Genomic DNA, 19,718 nt, shown 5'->3' with positions numbered 1-19,718 from the left:
TATATATATTTTTTTAAGAAGACAACCCAAAGTATTGATCTAGGCCCATTTTGGTATATTTCATGCCACCATTTCCCCGCCAAATGCGATCAAAAAAAAAAAGTTAACTTTTTCACAAAATTTGAAACAAACTTTAGGTTTCCCACTGAAATTATTTACAAACAGCTTCTGCAATTATGGCACAAATGGTTGTAAATGCTTCTCTGGGATCCCCTTTTTTCAGAAATAGCAGACTTGTATGGCTTTGGGGTTGCTTTTTGGTAATTAGAAGGCCGCTAAATGCCGCTGCGCACCACACGTGTTTTATGCCCAGCAGTGAAGGGGTTAATTAGGGAGCTTGTAGGGAGCTTGTAGGGTTAATTTTAGCTTTAGTGTAGTGTAGTAGACAACCCCAAGTATGATCTAGGCCCATTTTCGTATATTTTATGCCACCATTTCACCGCCAAATGCGAGCAAATAAAAAAAAAACTTTACATTTTTCACAATTTTAGGTTTCTCACTGAAATTATTTACAAACAGCTTGTGCTATTATGGCAGAAATTGTTGTAAAAGCTTCTCTGGGATCCCCTTTGTTCAGAAATAGCAGACTTATATGGCTTTGGCGTTGCTTTTTGGTAATTAGAAGGCAGCTAAATGCTGCTGCGCACCACACGTTAATTATGTCCAGCAGTGAAGGGGTTAAATTAGGTAGCTTGTAGGGAGCTTGCAGGGTTAATTTTAGAGATCAGCCTCCCACCTGACACATCCCACCCCCTGATCCCTCCCAAACAGCTCTCTTCCCTCCCCCACCCCACAATTGTTCCCGCCATCTTAAGTACTGGCAGAAAGTCTGCCAGTACTAAATAAGAGTTTTTTTTTTAAATAAAAATTATAAAATATTTTAGCTGTGATGGACCCCTGCCTTAGCCCCAACCTCCCTGATCCCCCCTCCAGCTCTCTAACCCTCTCCCCTACCTAATTACCGCCATCTTTTGGGGGGTTTTTGGGGCCAAACTGGGTACTGGCAGACAGCTGCCAGTACCCAGTTTGGCCCCAAAAAAACCCCAAAAAGTATTTTTATTTTATTTTTTACTTAAAAACTATTTCTGTAGTGTAGCAGCCCCCCCACAATACCCCCACCCCCACCTCCTCCCCCTCCCAGATCCTTTTATATTTAAAAAAAAAAAATCCTTTTTTTTTCCCTTTCTGCCCTCATTCATTGGTGTCAGTGTGGCTAATGGGTGCACGTGCACGCGTGTGCACGTGCACGCTCACGTGCACCATCACCCCTCGTGCACGCGCGTGTGCATCGTGCACACGCACGCCCTCACACCCGGCGGACACTGGCACCATCACTACCGGTGCAGAGAGGGCCACAGAGTGGCTCTCTCTGCATTGGAGGCTTGTAAAGTGGTATTGCAGGATGCCTCCATATCGAGGCATCACTGCAATACCCTCAGAGCTGCTGGAAGCATTTGTGATCGCTTCCAGCACTCTGTTAGACAACTGACGTACCAGGTACGTCCATTGTCATTAACTGTTAGTTTTTGAATGACGTACCTGGTACGTCAGTTGTCATTAAGGGGTTAAGATAAGAATTGAACAAGGATTGTACAAGGGGCAAGACACATAGCAAGTACTCGTCACTTTGTGTTTTAATTATCTCATTGTTTCTTTATGCGTGTGCTGCTGTAATTCTGTGTTTTATGTGTTTAATTGGTTCCCACTTTTGCAAAAATGCTCAATATATTCCTATTCCTTTTTGCTACCTCTTGCCTCTACAACAAAGCACTTTACTCAATTAATCCTTCCCCCTCACCACCTGCTCTGTTCATTAGCCCATCTCTCTTAGACTTACTTTACTTTTGTACTCATGAACTTCACACATTCCTAAAATCCCTCTCTTCCCCCTGCACCTCATCCCAAAAACAGTCTCATTACTGCAAATCAGCATCTCAACTCATGTCACTACCCCTCTTGCTCATACTAGCTGCTGGTAATATCTCCCCTAATCCTGTTCCCCAACAACTTCCTAGCCATGCACATCCATGTGTACCCAGTGGCGGCTCATGGGTTATTCAAGTGGGGGTTCACAATATATATATATATATATATATATATATATATATATATATATATATATATATATATATATATATATATATATATATATATACAGGGAGTGCAGAATTATTAGGCAAGTTGTATTTTTGAGGATTAATTTTATTATTGAACAACAACCTCAATGAACCTAAAAAACTCATTAATATCAAAGCTGAATAGTTTTGGAAGTAGTTTTTAGTTTGTTTTTAGTTATAGCTATTTTAGGGGGATATCTCTGTGTGCAGGTGACTATTACTGTGCATAATTATTAGGCAACTTAACAAAAAACAAATATATACCCATTTCAATTATTTATTTTTACCAGTGAAACCAATATAACATCTCAACATTCACAAATATACATTTCTGACATTCAAAAACAAAACAAAAACAAATCAGTGACCAATATAGCCACCTTTCTTTGCAAGGACACTCAAAAGCCTGCCATCCATGGATTCTGTCAGTGTTTTGATCTGTTCAACATCAACATTGCATGCAGCAGCAACCACAATCCCAGACACTGTTCAGAGAGGTGTACTGTTTTCCCTCCTTGTAAATCTCACATTTGATGATGGACCACAGGTTCTCAATGGGGTTCAGATCAGGTGAACAAGGAGGCCATGTCATTAGATTTTCTTCTTTTATACCCTTTCTTGCCAGCCACGCTGTGGAGTACTTGGACGCGTGTGATGGAGTATTGTCCTGCATGAAAATCATGTTTTTCTTGAAGGATGCAGACTTCTTCCTGTACCACTGCTTGAAGAAGGTGTCTTCCAGAAACTGGCAGTAGGACTGGGAGTTGAGCTTGACTCCATTCTCAACCCGAAAAGGCCCCACAAGCTCATCTTTGATGATACCAGCCCAAACCAGAACTCCACCTCCACCTTGCTGGCGTCTGAGTCGGACTGGAGCTCTCTGCCCTTTACCAATCCAGCCACGGGCCCATCCATCTGGCCCATCAAGACTCACTCTCATTTCATCAGTCCATAAAACCTTAGAAAAATCAGTCTTGAGATATTTCTTGGCCCAGTCTTGACGTTTCAGCTTGTGTGTCTTGTTCAGTTCAGTGGTGGTCGTCTTTCAGCCTTTCTTACCTTGGCCATGTCTCTGAGTATTGCACACCTTGTGCTTTTGGGCACTCCAGTGATGTTGCAGCTCTGAAATATGGCCAAACAGGTGGCAAGTGGTATCTTGGCAGCTGCACGCTTGACTTTTCTCAGTTCATGGGCAGTTATTTTGCGCCTTGGTTTTTCCACACGCTTCTTGCGACCCTGTTGACTATTTTGAATGAAACGCTTGATTGTTCGATGATCACGCTTCAGAAGCTTTGCAATTTTAAGAGTGCTGCATCCCTCTGCAAGATATCTCACTATTTTTGACTTTTCTGAGCCTGTCAAGTCATTCTTTTGACCCATTTTGCCAAAGGAAAGGAAGTTGCCTAATAATTATGCACACCTGATATAGGGTGTTGATGTCATTAGACCACACCCCTTCTCATTACAGAGATGCACATCACCTAATATGCTTAATTGGTAGTAGGCTTTCGAGCCTATACAGCTTGGAGTAAGACAACATGCATAAAGAGGATGATGTGGTCAAAATACTCATTTGCCTAATAATTCTGCACTCCCTGTATATATATATATATATATATATATATATATATATATATATATATATAGATATATATAGATATATATAGATATAGATATATATAAAAATCTATATCTATATTATATATATATATATATATATATATATATATATATATATATATATATATATATATATATATATATAAAAATAGCTATATAAAATATATAGATATATAGATATACATACATACACACACATATACAGTATATATATATATACAGCTTCTGTACTGTGATGGAACAGTGTATCAGTGTATGTACAGTATATATGTATGTTTGTGAGTGCGTTAATGGTATAACTTAAATGAAAATATTACAAAATTTGCATCTTAAAAATACATGTACTTTTACTACACCTATCATTAGAAACTTCCTTGCAGATAACCTCTACTAAGAAAGGCTGTATTTCCTACTTTGTTTTGAAAAAAAACTTTACAACATCTACCATATCATGAAGAACGATCCTGCTTCACACATGACTGCACAGGTGATCATATAAAGATTTAAAAACTACTTCTGCTTTACTTCACAACTGCTTACTCAAATGAAGTGAATCAGAAGTAGTCTTTAAAACTTTAGATGATCCCCTGTGCAGTCATTTGTGAAGCAGGATCGTTCTTCATGATATGGTAGATGTTGTAAAGTTTTTTTTCAAAACAAAGTAGGAAATACAGCCTTTCTTAGTAGAGGTTATCTGCAAGGAAGTTTCTAATGATAGGTGTAGTAAAAGTACATGTATTTTTAAGATGCAAATTTTGTAATATTTTCATTTAAGTTATACCATTAACGCACTCACAAACATACATATATACTGTACATACACTAACTAAAACTAAAACTTTAGATGATCCTCTGTGCAGTCATTTGTGAAGCAGGATCGTTCTTTATGATATGGCAGCTGTTGTTAAGCTTTTGTTCAAAACAAAGTAATAAAGTGCAGCACAGAAGAGGCTATCTGCAGGGAAGTCTGTAATCATAAGAGGTTCTCATGTTCTACAAACTCAACGCTACATTTTCAAAATGAAAAATTACTTCCTCCCTCACCGGATTCCCCTCCTGCTCAGACCGTAGCAAGCTGCCTTCATCCATTCCACAGCAGAGGAATGAGGCTCCTACATGCTGCTGCTACAAGGAGACAAGGAGCTCCTCACAGCTTAAAGACTAGCCTTAGCCTGCACTGTGATTTTGAGCCGACGAGGGGAGGAGGAGCCTCATTGCATGTAACCTGGTAAGTGGTGATGTCTGCGTCTCACTCGCACAGCAAAAACTATGCGATAAGGAAAGGATAGGGGCTGGGTTGGAGTGGTCCTTCAGGCACATAGGAATAACTGTAAATGGATATGCCAGGTATCTAGACTCTACCGCACGTGGCTGAGTGAATAAATATAATTTTTCCAATAGGGGGCTCTATTGGAAAAATTATATTTATTCAGCCAAAAACAAATTCTTCTTCTTTTGTGTTGGGGGTTCATGTGCGCCTGTGCGTATGTTGAGGAGCCTCCACTGTGTGTACCTCTCCACAGACTCAGAAAATAAAACTCTGGTAACTTTACTCACATTTCTCTTGTATCTAAAGCCACTACCCCCTTCACTTGTGCACTCTGGAACTCTCCGTCTGTTTGCAACAAGCTATCTTCTATCTATGACCTCTTTATCTCCCACTCCCTCAACCTTCTGGTTCTCACGGAAACATGGCTCTCTCCTTTAGACACAGCATCCACTGCTGCATTGTCACATGGGGGTCTCCACTTCAACCATACTCCTAGGTCTGGTAACAGACAAGTAGGTGGTGTAGGTATTTTACTTTCCTCTCATTGCACCTTTCAACAAATACAGACCTTCTTCCCCTCACATTTTCCTTATTCAAATCCCACATGATTCGCTTATTATCTCCCCTCTCTACACATCTTGCAGTAATATACCGCCCCCCTGGCTCCTCAACTCAATTTCTAGATTACTTTGTTGCCTGGCTTCCTTATTTCCTTTCCTCAGACACTCCTGCCCTCATTATTGCTGACTTCAACATCCCTTTTGACAATCCCACTGGCTCCTCTGCAAAACAACTTCTGCAACTCACTTCCACCTTTCGGTCTGTCACAATGGACTGACTCTCCCACTCACAAAGATGGTCACTCCTCCCACTCACAAAGATGGTCACTCCCTTGATCTGATCTTTAGCTATCGGTGCACTATTTCAAACTTCACAAACTCCCCTTTTCCTCTTTCTGACCATCATCTCCTCAATTGTAACATTACATTTCCCCCTACAACTCTTCCTCCTTCTACCCCTCACACCAAACTTTACAGAAGCATTATCTCATTAGATCAGCAACAGCTCACTAGTTCTCTCAAACCTCTCCACTCATCCATCTCCTCCTTTTCCTGCCCTGACTAATTTATCTGCCACTATAATTCCACCCTTACATCGGCCCTTGACATTCTTCTCTCCTATCATAGCTCGGAAATCACACACTCACCCTGAGCCCTGGCATACTCCTCTGACACGGTACCTACACAGATGTTCCCATAGTGCTGAGTGGCACTGGAGAAAATCTCAGAGTTCTGCTGACTTTATTCTCTACAAGGTCTTCTTGAACTCCTACTACTCTGCCATTAATCTGTGTAAGCAACATTACTTCTCTACTCTTATCTCCACCCTTTCTTCAAACCCAAAATGTCTGTTCTCCACTTTCAATTCTCTTCTCCACCCACCCCCACCTCCTAATACAACTTTTCTGTCAGCTCAAGATTTTGCCAGCCACTTCAATAACAAAATCAATTCCATCAGAAACTAAATTAGCTCTCAACATGCTTCCAGCCTCTCACCCCTCAAAAGATTGCAAATAACCAAAACCCACATAACCATATATTTAGCTCTTTTACCCCTGTTACTGAGGAAGAAGTTTCTACACTTATACTGTGCTCTCAGCTTACTACCTGTCCCCTTGACCCCATCCCCTCACAGCTACTCACCTCCCTCTCTTCTACCCTTACCCTATACTCACACACATTTTCAACCTTTCCCTCAGCACTGGAATATTTCCCTCATCTCTAAAACATGCACTGGTGACACCTATCCTCAGAAAACCTTCACTCGATCCAACCTCCCCATCCAACTACTGCCCTATTTCCATATTCCCTCTTGCCTCAAAGCTTCTTAAAAAGCTAGTACATGCATGCCTATCAATTTCCTTAGATTACACTTCCTCCTTGACCCACTGCAATCTGGATTTTGCCCCCATCACTCCACAGAGACAGCACTCGTTAAGGTTACCAATGATCTACTTACTGCAAAATCCAAAGGCCACTTCTCTCTGCTTATCCTATTTGATCTGTCTGCAGCCTTCGATACTGTTGACCACCCTCTTTTACTCCAAACTGTCCAATCCTTCGGCATTTGTGACACAGCCCTCTTGTGGTTCTCTTCCTACCTGTCTAACCTTACTTTCAGTGTAACCTTCTCTGGGGCTTCCTCTGCCCCATTACCACTTTCTGTTGGGGTACCACAAGACTCTGTCCTTGGTCCCCTTCTCTTCTCAATCTACACATCATCATTAGGTTCCCTAATAATGTCCCACGGGTTTTAATATCATTTGTATGCCGATGACACTCAAATCTACATCTCTGCTCTAGACCTATCTCCTTCCTTGCTAACCCATGTCACTAATTGTCTTTCTCACATATCTTCATGGATGTCCTCTCACTACCTTAATCTAAATCTCTCCAAAACTGAGCTGCTTATTTCCCCCCTTCTAAAATCTCCACCCTCCATCTCTCTATAACTATTGAGAACTCCATCATTACCCCTACCCTGCATGCCTAATGTCTTATGGTCACACTTGACTCAGATCTTTCTTTCACTCCTCACATTCAGGCGTTGGCTAAATCCTGCCGTTTTTACCTTAAAAATATCTCTAAAATTAAACATTATCTTACCCAAGACATAACTAAGATTTGAATCCACTCTCATCCTTTCCCGCCTTGACTACTGCAACTCCATCCTCTCTGGTCTCCCTAGCTGCCATCTAGCTCCTTTACAATCCATAATGAATGCCTCTGCCAGGCTCATCTTCCTTACATGTCGCTCTTTATCTGATGCACCTCTCTGCCAATCCCTTCACTGGCTTCCTCTGGCCTCCAGGATTAAACACAAAATTCTGACATACAAAGCCCTCAACTGCACTGCTCCCCTCTATATCTCAGACCTTGTCTCCAGATACTCTCCCTCCCGTCCCCTTTGCTCTGCTCACGACCTCCTACTCTCCTCTCTTGTTACCTCCTCACATTTCTGTTTACAGGGCTTCTCCAGACTGGCTCCCATCTTGTGGAACTCTCTGCCTCGCTCCACAAGACTCTCCCTAGTTTTGAAAGCTTCAAGCACTCCCTAAAGACTCTTCTGTTCAGAGATGCATACAACCTGCACTAACCTTACCTAATACCAGTTCCTCTCCTCCATTGCTATCTGCCATGAACCCCCTTAGAATGTAAGCCTAAGAGCCCAACTGTTTGCAGATCACCTTCACAAGAGCTGAATACAAGAGTGCAACTTTAGACAGGGCCCTCTATCCATTTGATCACTATAATTGCTACCTTTTATACCGCCTATGTTTATAGAGTCTGTTGGCGCTCTACAAATAACCGATAATAATAATAACTTTACAATGTACTACTTATATCCTTTGCTGAAAAGCATACCTAGGTAGGTTGAGGAGCAACAATTCACTACTGGGAGAAAGCTGGTAAATGTTGACTGTACATACATCCCTCTTGTCATTGGCTTAACCGATAGCCGGTGACTGATGGCTATATATATATATATATATATATATATATATATATATATATATATATATATCCATACAGGTATGGTTTGCACACTTTCAAGATTTTTTCAGAGGTAGTCAGAAATTTATATACATATTTCACAGATGACTCCAACTCATATAACTTGCCTTTTCAAGAACATTTATTTTAATATACTGTATATATATATATATATATATATATATATATATATATATATATATATATATATATATATATATAAAACACATAGAAACACCCAGCACTCACCAGCTAGCTCACAGCTAAGATAAAATCACAACTGGAAAGGTTAGTAACCGCATCTGGCCAAATGGGAAAGCTCAGGCACCACGTCAAGGTCCTTTCCATTGCCTGAGTCCCTAACACAGCCACACTATCATGCAAGCTCACAAAGCCAAACAGACTGAGAACAAAGAAGGGGTGCACAGGTGGATGATATCACCCATAGAAAATACAAAACATGGAAGGGAACTGCACTCCAAGACCGGATCAGGTACACATCCTGTGACTCAGCAACATCCAGCCCTGGGTGCTAAATAGCACTCCAAAAAAGCTTTTTATTTGTAATCCCCCTTGTTTCTTGCACCCATTCCGGACTGGGGTTAACTGCCTGTGACTCTGGTGATATCACAGCTTTTTTGGAGTGGTCTGAGGAAGGGGGTGACCCCGAAAACGTTCACCAAAGTAAAGTTATTTTACTAAAGAATACGGAGAGTGCCTTTCTTATTTCTTTGTCTATATCAATGGTTTAAAGAGCACCCCGGAGGTTGGAGTATAGCAGTGAGTGTGGGATCCTGTTTGATATTTGTATTTATATATATATATATATATATATATATATATATATATATATATATATATATATATATATATATATATACATACATACATATTCTTCTAGTCATTGGCTTAACCAATATGCTCAGCTGGCTTCCAGTGCAGTGTATTACTGCTCCTTCAACATAGAATACCAAGAAAATTAAGCAAATGTAATAATTGAAGTAAATTTAAAAGGTGTTTGATATTGTATGCTCTATCTGGATCATGATGGAAACAAAAATGAGCTGTATGTCCCTTTAGTATCTTTTAATTACTAAATTCATTTAAGAACACATTATGAACTTTTATAATTGGTGCTTAGGTAGTTCATATGGCTAGAAACGTTTTGAGACTGTTGGGGGGATGAAAACAAATATAGAATTTTTTACATGATACATATTACGGGTGTAGTGTAAAATATTGCTTCGCAAAAGTGATAATTGCGCTCAACTGAGTAATACCAGTGCACGCAAATGTGCGCTGGTATTACAAGTGAGATGCAATGCAAATGTGAGTCCATGTTTGCATTGCACGGAAGCATTGTGCTCATGAGTGCGTGCTTCCATAGGCTCCAATGGGAGTCTCGTTCTCATGCTGTGAGATACAGCATGAGAACTAGCACAGCGAAGGGGGTAAGTTGTGCAGCGATGGGCAGCAAATATAAATATATATGTATATGATTATGTACATATATATTTATGCATTAATTTGTGTATATACACATATTAACACATAATATAATTTGTATACAAGCATATACATATATATTTATAGTTTAACACAGTCCCCATAGGCCTCAATGTAAAGGCACTTATCAGTGCTGTTTTATTTTTTTCTTACACCCCACACCTGCCACTTTTACAATCTCAAAATTGCTTTTAGCAGGGTTTTTTTTTTTTTTTTTAATAAATATACTTTTTTTTTAATTACACAAAAACACACCACTTAATTTTGGGGGTGATTGGGGGCAATTTAGAAAATTAACCAGAATTCTGAACTCTGGTTAATTTTCTGAGCGCTAGTTGCTACCGCGAGCTTTCCCATTTGTGGGCACACAATAAATTAGCAATCCACTTTAAATCTAGCACAAAGTAATTAAACAGTTTAACTTTCTTTTTAGTTAAACAGTTTGATATTTCATGAGTCATTATATGTGTCCTTTTCTAGCACCTATGTGGAATACACAAAACGGGCTCACTGAAAATTATTGATAGATTGTTACAATAATTCAGATATTTCATGCTTCTAGATTTAAACAATCCAGCAGGAAATTCATACATATAACACCTGTTTTATAGTGGAAAAGAAAACCATCTCATATACGTTAGGTTTTTACAAATGGTTTGTGTGAATACAATTCTTGTGCATTGCTAGTTCATCTTTTATTAGATTTGTTAGGAAAATAAACTATCAAATGTACTCACAAAAGATAAAAGAAGACCATATGTAATCTGCTTGAACAAATTAAATGAAATAATTCTTTAATTTTGGTTGCAAAGAATAACACTTTCAAACCCAAGACATTTTTTATTTTGGATTAATTTAAAAAATCTCAGTAGATTTTGCAGCAGAAGCAGATAATAACCTAGGTTAGCATCACAACTCAAAAATTAAACAGTTAAAAGAAATTTGTATCTGCCCCTTCTAAAATCCACAAGCTGTGAGTAACTCTTCATTATAACCAAAGGAGCAACAACTATTTTGTATTTATTCAACACTTGGCACATAGAACAAAATACAAAAATATCATCTAAACATTACAACAAAAACAAATTAAAATGGGGCAAAAAACAAACAAACTGATAAAACACTCTACACTGGCATGTGCATAAAAGGAAACGTAAAAAAAAGTTAAAGAAAACAATTAGGTCGACCTCATCATTCTTAAAATAATGAGACACAAACATTAGACAGTATACTTCACAAAGCCAATAAAGCCTTTAATAACTCTTCTTGCATAGCATTAGTATAGGAGAAATATCCGACTGCACCATCAGAATGCCACCATTCTGCACCTTGTTCATGTCTGCAAGGTCTGGGAGGCACCTCTCTCACTTCAGCAAGACAAGTTTTCTATAACAATACAAACATAAGAATATTTTACACTTACAGACATGAAGCAAGTTGTTGCAATTCTTACGGCTAGATTACGAGTCTTGCCTTAGCCTTAAAAAGCAGCGTTGAGAGGTCCCAACGCTGCTTTTTAACCCCCGCTGGTATTACGAGTCTGGCAGGTACAGGTGTACCGCTCACTTTTGTTCCGTGACTCGAGCTTACCGCAAATCCCCTTACGTAAATTGCGTATCCTATCTTTTTAATGGGACTTGCCTAACGCCGGTATTACGAGTCTTGGTAGAAGTGAGCGGTAGACCCGCTCCTGTCAAGACTCCTACTGCATTTAAAAGTCAGTAGTTAAGAGTTTTATGGGCTAACACCGTAACATAAGACTCTTAACTAAAGTGCTACAATGTACACTAACACCCATAAACTACCTATTAACCCCTAAACCGAGCCCCCCCCCCCACATCAGAAACACTTTGATAAAGTTTTTAACCCCTAATCTGCCGACCAGACATAGCCGCCACTTTAATAAATATATTAACCCCTAAACCGCCGCACTCCCGCCTCGCAAACACTAGTTAAATTTTATTAACCCCTAATCTGCCATCCCTAACATCGCTGACACCTACCTACATTTATTAACCCCTAATCTGCCAACCCCGTCGCCCCAACTATATTAAATTTGTTAACCCCTAAACCTAAGTCTAACCCTAACACCCCCTAACTTAAATATAATTTAAATAAAACTAAATTAAATTACTACAATTAAATAAATTAATCCTATTTAAAACTAAATACCTGTAAAATAAACCCTAAGCTAGCTACAATATAACTAATAGTTACATTTGTATCTAGCTTAGGATTTATATTTATTTTACAGGCAATTTTGTATTTATTAACTAGGTACAATAGTTATTAAATAGTTATTAACTATTTAATAGCTGCCTAGCTAAAATAAGTACAAATTTACCTGTACAATAAATCCTAACCTAAATTACAATTAAACCTAACACTACACTATCATTAAATTAATTACATAAACTAACTACAATTAACTACAATTAAATTAAATAAACTAACGTACAAGAATAAACAAACACTAAATTACAGAAAATAAAAAATAATTACAAGAATTTTAAACTAATTACACCTAATCTAATCCCCCTAATAAAATAACCCCCCCCCCCAAAAATAATAAAATTCCCTACCCTATACTAAATTACAAATAGCCCTTAAAAGGGCTTTTTGCGGGGAATTGCCCAAAAGTAATCAGCTCTTTTACCTGTAAAAAAAAAATAAAATACAATAACCCCACATTAAAACCCACCACCCACACACCCACCCCTACTCTAAAACCCACCCAATCCCCCCTTAATAAAACCTAACACTACCCCCTTGAAGCCCACCCTACCTTGAGCCGTCTTCACCCAGCCGGGCACAAGTGATCCTCCAGAGGGGCAGAAGTCTTCATCCGATCCAGGCAGAAGAGGACCTCCAGACTCACCACCCACACACCCAACCCTACTCTAAAACCCACCCAATCCCCCCTTAATAAAACCTAACACTACCCCCTTGAAGATCACCCTACCTTGAGCCGTCTTCACCCAGCTGGGCACAAGTGGACCTCCAGAGGGGCAGAAGTCTTCATCCGATCCGGGCAGAAGAAGACCTCCAGATGGGCAGAAGGCTTCATCCAGATGCCATCTTCTATCTTCATACATTCGGAGCGGAGCAGGTCCATCTTGAAGCCAGCCAACGTGGAGCATCCTCTTCTGCGACGACTCCCGACGAATGAAGGTTCCTTTAAATGACATCATTCAAGATGGCGTCCCTTGAATTCCAATTGGCTAATAGGATTCTATCAGCCAATCGGAATTAAGGTAGGAAAAATCCATCCTATTGGCTGATCCAATCAGCCAATAGGATTGAGCTCGCATTCTATTGGCTGTTCTAATCAGTCTTGATTTATGGCAAGCACTGCAGTGTTGGAATTCTATTTTGATACATCACCTCTTGAGAAAGACCGCACGCTGGCGGTTGTAATATGTTGAGGCTAATTTGGAGCTATCTGAGGATCCATAGAGCTTTACAGCAGAGACATTGGTATCCGCCTTCCAGTACGGCTATTGTGGTTCAAGCTGCGGGTACGGAGGCCTGCAAGGGATATAATCACATACGTAGTGAGTACCATATCGAGAGACTCACTTGGAGGAAAGAAAGAGACTTTGTTGTCACACGGACTGTTTTTTCCACACTTTTCTTCTGATAATGGGGATATGTTGCAGTGTGCAATAAAATAGTTTACATTGTAAGTGCAATTCATTAGTGCGGTGTGTCTTATGTTATATACCTGTACTTGAGTCTGGTTGCGCTTTGTTTTCTACAGATCTCTAGATAACTTTAGCAGCTCTAAGTGATCACTGCAGAGGTATTGATGTTTTGGCTCCTTTAATTTAAACACTATTGTAAGTCAAATTTCAGTGAGTAACCAATGCAATATATATATATATAAATATTTATTTATTTCAGACAGCAGACCCAGCAGATTCAGAATATAATATTATTATATTTACATTTTGTGGCACGTGAGAGAGCTGCATACATTTTTTTTTTTATTATTATATTTTTGTTAAGATTTTTGTAAATAATATTTAAAATGACCAGGTGAGCACTGCTGTTACTTTGAGTGCCTTACTAAGGGCTAGATTACAATTGGAGTGCTATTTAGCTCTCCCACTCACATGATGACTTTGCTAGATGGACATTTTTTGCACATGTCAAGTTGCGCTGGTATTACAAGTTAAAAGTAAAAAGTTAGCATAAGAGTGAAAAATGATTATTGGGACTGTGTTAATGTATTCTCCTTAGCATAAAAATGGAAGACACTAACATCCATAATCATACACTAACCTTATTATTTAATGTATTTAAGTGCACTAAACCAGACATGAATTATGAATAGTTCACATTTCAATGCTTTTCACATATAGAACAATGTACGGTACTTTGAATTGTAAATACATATTTTTATATATACAGGTGAAACTCGAAAAATTAGCATATTGTGCAAAAGTTTATTTATTTCACTAATGCAACATAAAAGATTAAACTAATTTATGAGATAGACTCATTACATGCAAAGCAAGATAGTTCAAGCTGTGATTTGTCATAAATGTGATGATTATGGCTTACAGCTCATCAAAACCCCAAACCCACAATCTCAGAAAATGTGAATATTGTGGAAAGGTGCAATATTCTAGGCTCAAAGTGTCCCACTCTAATCAGCTAATTAAGCTATAACACCTGCAAAGGGTTCCTGAACCTTTAAATGGTCTCTCAGTCTGGTTCAGTAGGAATTACAATTATGGGAAAGACTGCTGACCTGACAGTTGTGCAGAAAACCATCATTGACACTCTCCATAAGAAGGGAAAGCCTCAAAAGGTAATTGCAAAAGAAGTTGGATGTTCCCAAAGTGCTGTATCAAAGCACATTAATAGAAAGTTATGTGGAAGGGAAAAGTGGGGAAGAAAAAGGTGCACAAGCAGTAGGGATGACCGCAGCCTGGAGAGGATTATTAGGAAAAGGCCATTCAAAAGTCTTGGGGACTTTGACAAGGATTGGACTGAGACTGGAGTCAGTGCATCAAGAGCCACCACAAACAGACGGATCCTGGACATGGGCTTCAAATGTCGTACTCCTCTTGTCAAGCCACTCCTGAACAACAAACAACATCAGAAGCGTCTTAGCTGGGCTAAAGAAAAACAGACAAGATCTGTTGCTCAGTGGTCCAAAGTCCTCTTTTCTGATGAGAGCAAATTTTGCATCTCATTTGGAAACCAAGAACCCAGAGTATGGAGGAAGAATGGAGAGGCACACACTGCAAGATGCTTGAAGTCCAGTGTGAAGTTTCCACAGTCTGTGTTGATTTGGGGAGCCATGTCATCTGCTGGTGTTGGTCCACTGTGCTTCATTAAGTCCAGGGTCAACGCAGCATTCTACCAGGAGATTTTGGAGCACTTCATGCTTCCTTTCACAGATGAGCTCTATGGGGATGCTGACTTAATTTTCCAGCAGGACTTGACACCTGCCCACACTGCCAAAAGCACCAAAACCTGGTTCAATGACCATGTGATTACTGTGCTTGATTGGCCAGCAAACTCGTCTGACCTGAACCCCATAGAGAATCTATGGAGCATCGCCAAGCGAAAGATGAGAGACATGAGACCGAACAATGCAGAAGAGCTGAAGGCCGCTATTGAAGCATCTTGGTCTTCCATAACACCTCAGCAGTGCCACAGGCCATGCCACGCCGCATTGAGGCAGTAATTGCTGCAAAAGGGGCCCAAACCAGTACTGAGTACATGCAGTATGCATGCTTATACTTTTCAGAGGTCCGATATTGTTCTATGTACAATCCTTGTTTTATTGATTGCATGTAATATTCAAATTTTCTGAGATTGTGGATTTGGGGTTTTCATGAGCTGTAAGCCATAATCATCACAATTATGACAAATCACAGCTTGAACTATCTTGCTTTGCATGTAATAAGTCACTCATATATTAGTTTCACCTTTTAAGTTGCATTAGTGAAATAAATTAACTTTGCACGATTTTCAAATTTTTCGAGTTTCACCTATATATCTATATATATAATTATACCTATATATATATATATATATATATATATATATATATATATATATATATATATATATATATATATATATATATATACATATGTATTTTACATTAACAGTATAACATATATATATATATATATATATATATATATATATATATATATATATATATATATATATATATATAGAGAGAGAGAGAGAGAGAGAGAGAGAGACAGAGAGAGAGAGAGACAGAGAGAGAGAGAATGTAGAGAACATAGGAATGTAAAATATGAGTAACACATCAAGGTTACAATTTAAGACTAATACTTTAGGGTTAGAGCTTTAGGGTTAGTGAACATGAAGAATTGCTATCTTAAATGCATGCTATTAGTGATAATAAATATAAACTACTTAAAAATATTTTAAAACATATTTTAAATTATTATACTGTAAAATATGTAAGTCAATAGATAGTAAATAACAAAGTCATGTGATCAGGTGGCTGTCAGAAGAGGCTTAGATACAAGGTAATCACAGAGGTAAAAAAGTATATTAATATAGCTGTGTTGGTTATGGAAAACTGTAGAATAGGTAATAAAGGGATTATCTATCTTTTTTAAAAAAAAAATTCTATTGTAGACTGTCCCTTTAATAGTTTATATTTAATATTTCAATAAGCGCATTGAAGATAACAATTCCTCATGTGCGCTAACCCGACCGTATTATTCTTAAATATATATATATACAAGTAAAGGAAAAGTACCAGCGCTCTAGTTGGATCACAATATCAAGATAAACTAATGTTAGGTATAGAACTGTAATGTGTATGTCACTATGTACACTCACAAGAGGGTGTATATGTTCCCTTCTATACAAATTTTGCTAGGTTAGTCAGAGTTCATCAAAATATTGTTAGTGTTGGTAATAGTGCAGCAAGAAGTTAAGATTGTAGTGTACCCTTGGCACTGTCAAGAATAGTAGGAAAAGAGAACAAATCATATATACTTCTGTGCAACTTAAATGTACTAATGAAAATACAGAGAATAAAGTCTTTAGATGATCTAATGCAAACGATTAAGGTTCAAGGTTATGTAGAATGAAGTACATCCAAACAAGAATAGAGTATAGGTGTCCTCTTACCGGAAATTACCTCAATCATATGAGATAATGTATGATCATGTAGGTATTGTTGTGGGTAAGCAGTCTGTGATTCAATTCACGTCACTACTGAGGCTAATTTCTTCAATGCAGCCTTGTGTATGGTATTCCCCTTTGAGAAACGTCCAGGATCTTATGCTTAAGTCTTGGTGTCTCTTGTTAGTGTGATATTTTCATCAGGAGTTCTTTCCCAGATATCTCAATGGGAGGTTTTGGAAGAAAATAGAAGAAAATACATAGCTTAATATTGTTGAAAACATGTCTAAACAGAAGCATACTTTGCCTATGTATTTACATACCTTGATGTGCCAATACTTACCTCATACTTGATTGAGGGTACTACATGTGAGTGCAATTCCTATTTTTTATACTGTAAATAAACGCATCTTTTAAACAATATTACGCTATGTATTTTCTTCTTTTTTTCTTCTAAAACCTCCCATTGAGATATCTGGGAAAGAACTCCTGATGAAAATATCACACTAACAAGAGACACCAAGACTTTAGCACAAGATCCTGGAAGTTTCTCAAAGGTGAATACCATACACAAGGCTGCATGGAAGAAATTAGCCTCAGCAGTGACGTGAATTGAACCACAGACTGCTTACCCACAACAATACCTACATGATCATACATTATCTCATATGATTGAGGTAATTTCCAGTGAGGACACCTATACTCTATTCTTGTTTGGATGTACTTCATTCTACATAACCTTGAACCTTAATCGTTTGCATTAGATCGTCTAAAGACTTTATTCTCTGTATTTTCATTAGTACATTTAAGTTGCACAGAAATATATATGATTTGTTCTCTTTTCCTACTATTCTTGACAGTGCCAGGGGTACACTGCAATCTTGACTTCTTGCTGCACTATTACCAACACTAACAATATTTTGATGAACTCTGATTAACCTAGCAATACTTGTATAGAAGGGAACATATACACCCTCTTGTGAGTGTACATAGTGACATACACATTACAGTTCTATACCTAACATTAGTTTATCTTGATATTGTGATCCAACTAGAGCGCTGGTACTTTTCCTTTACTTGCATTTCACTAACCGGCACCTCTTGAGTGACGTACCCTAATCAGCTGCACGTTGGAACTAAATAGCAATCAAGATATGGATTCTCATACCTTTAAATTTGGTAACTATTTTGATACATTCACCAAAATCAACAAATTGCCTATCAATTTGGAGGAAGAAAGCCAATTAGTAATTGTACAGAATATAGACCCAAAAGAAATTTTTGAAAATCTTGGAAAATTAAGCAAAAAGCAACTAACACACTATGATAACCTAAATCTTGAGAGGTACCTTAAATATAAAATCATCCCTAGAGGTCTCAAACTGTATAAATCATCCATATTTGATTCTGAGGATGTAGAATATCTTACGGAGTGGGACACAGCTCTAGAAGAAAGCTCAATCATTCTAATGAAAATAACCTCTAGATATAGGAATTTTAAGGTAGAAAAAATTTCCTCTGAAATTAAAGAATTGAAAAACAACCTAGAAAAACATAAGGGAGATCCAGTTTTCAAAGAACTGGAGGAGAAAAACAAAGAAAAAATCTCTAGATTCGAAGGTGTTATAGAAGCAAAAAAAAGGAAAAGATTCCTGAGAGATTACTTAGATATGCAAGAGGGAGAAGAGTCCCAAATGCCAGAGGGAGAGGAAGAAGTATGGAAAGAACCTCCTATAGCAGGGGAAACACCCAAAACACATAATAACACATTACACAATACCACAGACAAACCCAAAAATAATAAACATAATAATTTCCAGAATGAGGGCAGAATTCTAAAAAAAAAAACAAGTCCAATATAGTTCTAATGATTCCCATAAGAGGAGAAATTCGAACCAGCAAGTCCAATATAGTTCTAATGATTCCCATAAGAGGAGAAATTCGAACCAGCAAGTACGGACAAATAGTACAAACGCAGATTATATGCAAAAGAGACATACCAACAGATCAGGGAACTCCAATCATAACCCACAATGGAAATATGATAGGAAAGATCAGCATAGCCAAAAGCAAGTTTCCTGGAATAGAAATGTAGAAAATAGAGACATTTTCCGAAATACACACATACGTGATCTAAGATTGCAAAATATGTTTCACAATAGACGAGATACACCACAGCAACAACACTATAATCCCCAACAACACTATCATAATAAAAACAAATCAGATTGGAGAAAATCCAATCCGGGTCCAAGCCATTATGTACCTTATACACAAAAAGAAAATATATACCTACCACCACAATACATTAATCAAAAACAGAATTTTTTAGAGAGGGAAGGGACAGAAAACCATTACCCCCAAAGTTTTCCAAATACTACAGAGATACAATAATCAATTCCAGCGGAACCTATAAATCACAAAATAAACCTAAAACCGGAGTGGTCAAGGGATCAAAACCGAAAGAGAAAAGGACCCGTAGAGGAAGAAGAGGGCTGGTGGGAACCAGAAAACGAAAAC

This window comes from Bombina bombina, chromosome 1, assembly GCF_027579735.1.
Source record: "Bombina bombina isolate aBomBom1 chromosome 1, aBomBom1.pri, whole genome shotgun sequence".
Classification (NCBI taxonomy): domain Eukaryota; kingdom Metazoa; phylum Chordata; class Amphibia; order Anura; family Bombinatoridae; genus Bombina; species Bombina bombina.
The sequence above is the reverse complement of the archived record's forward strand: the minus strand, read 5'-3'. Positions refer to the sequence as shown.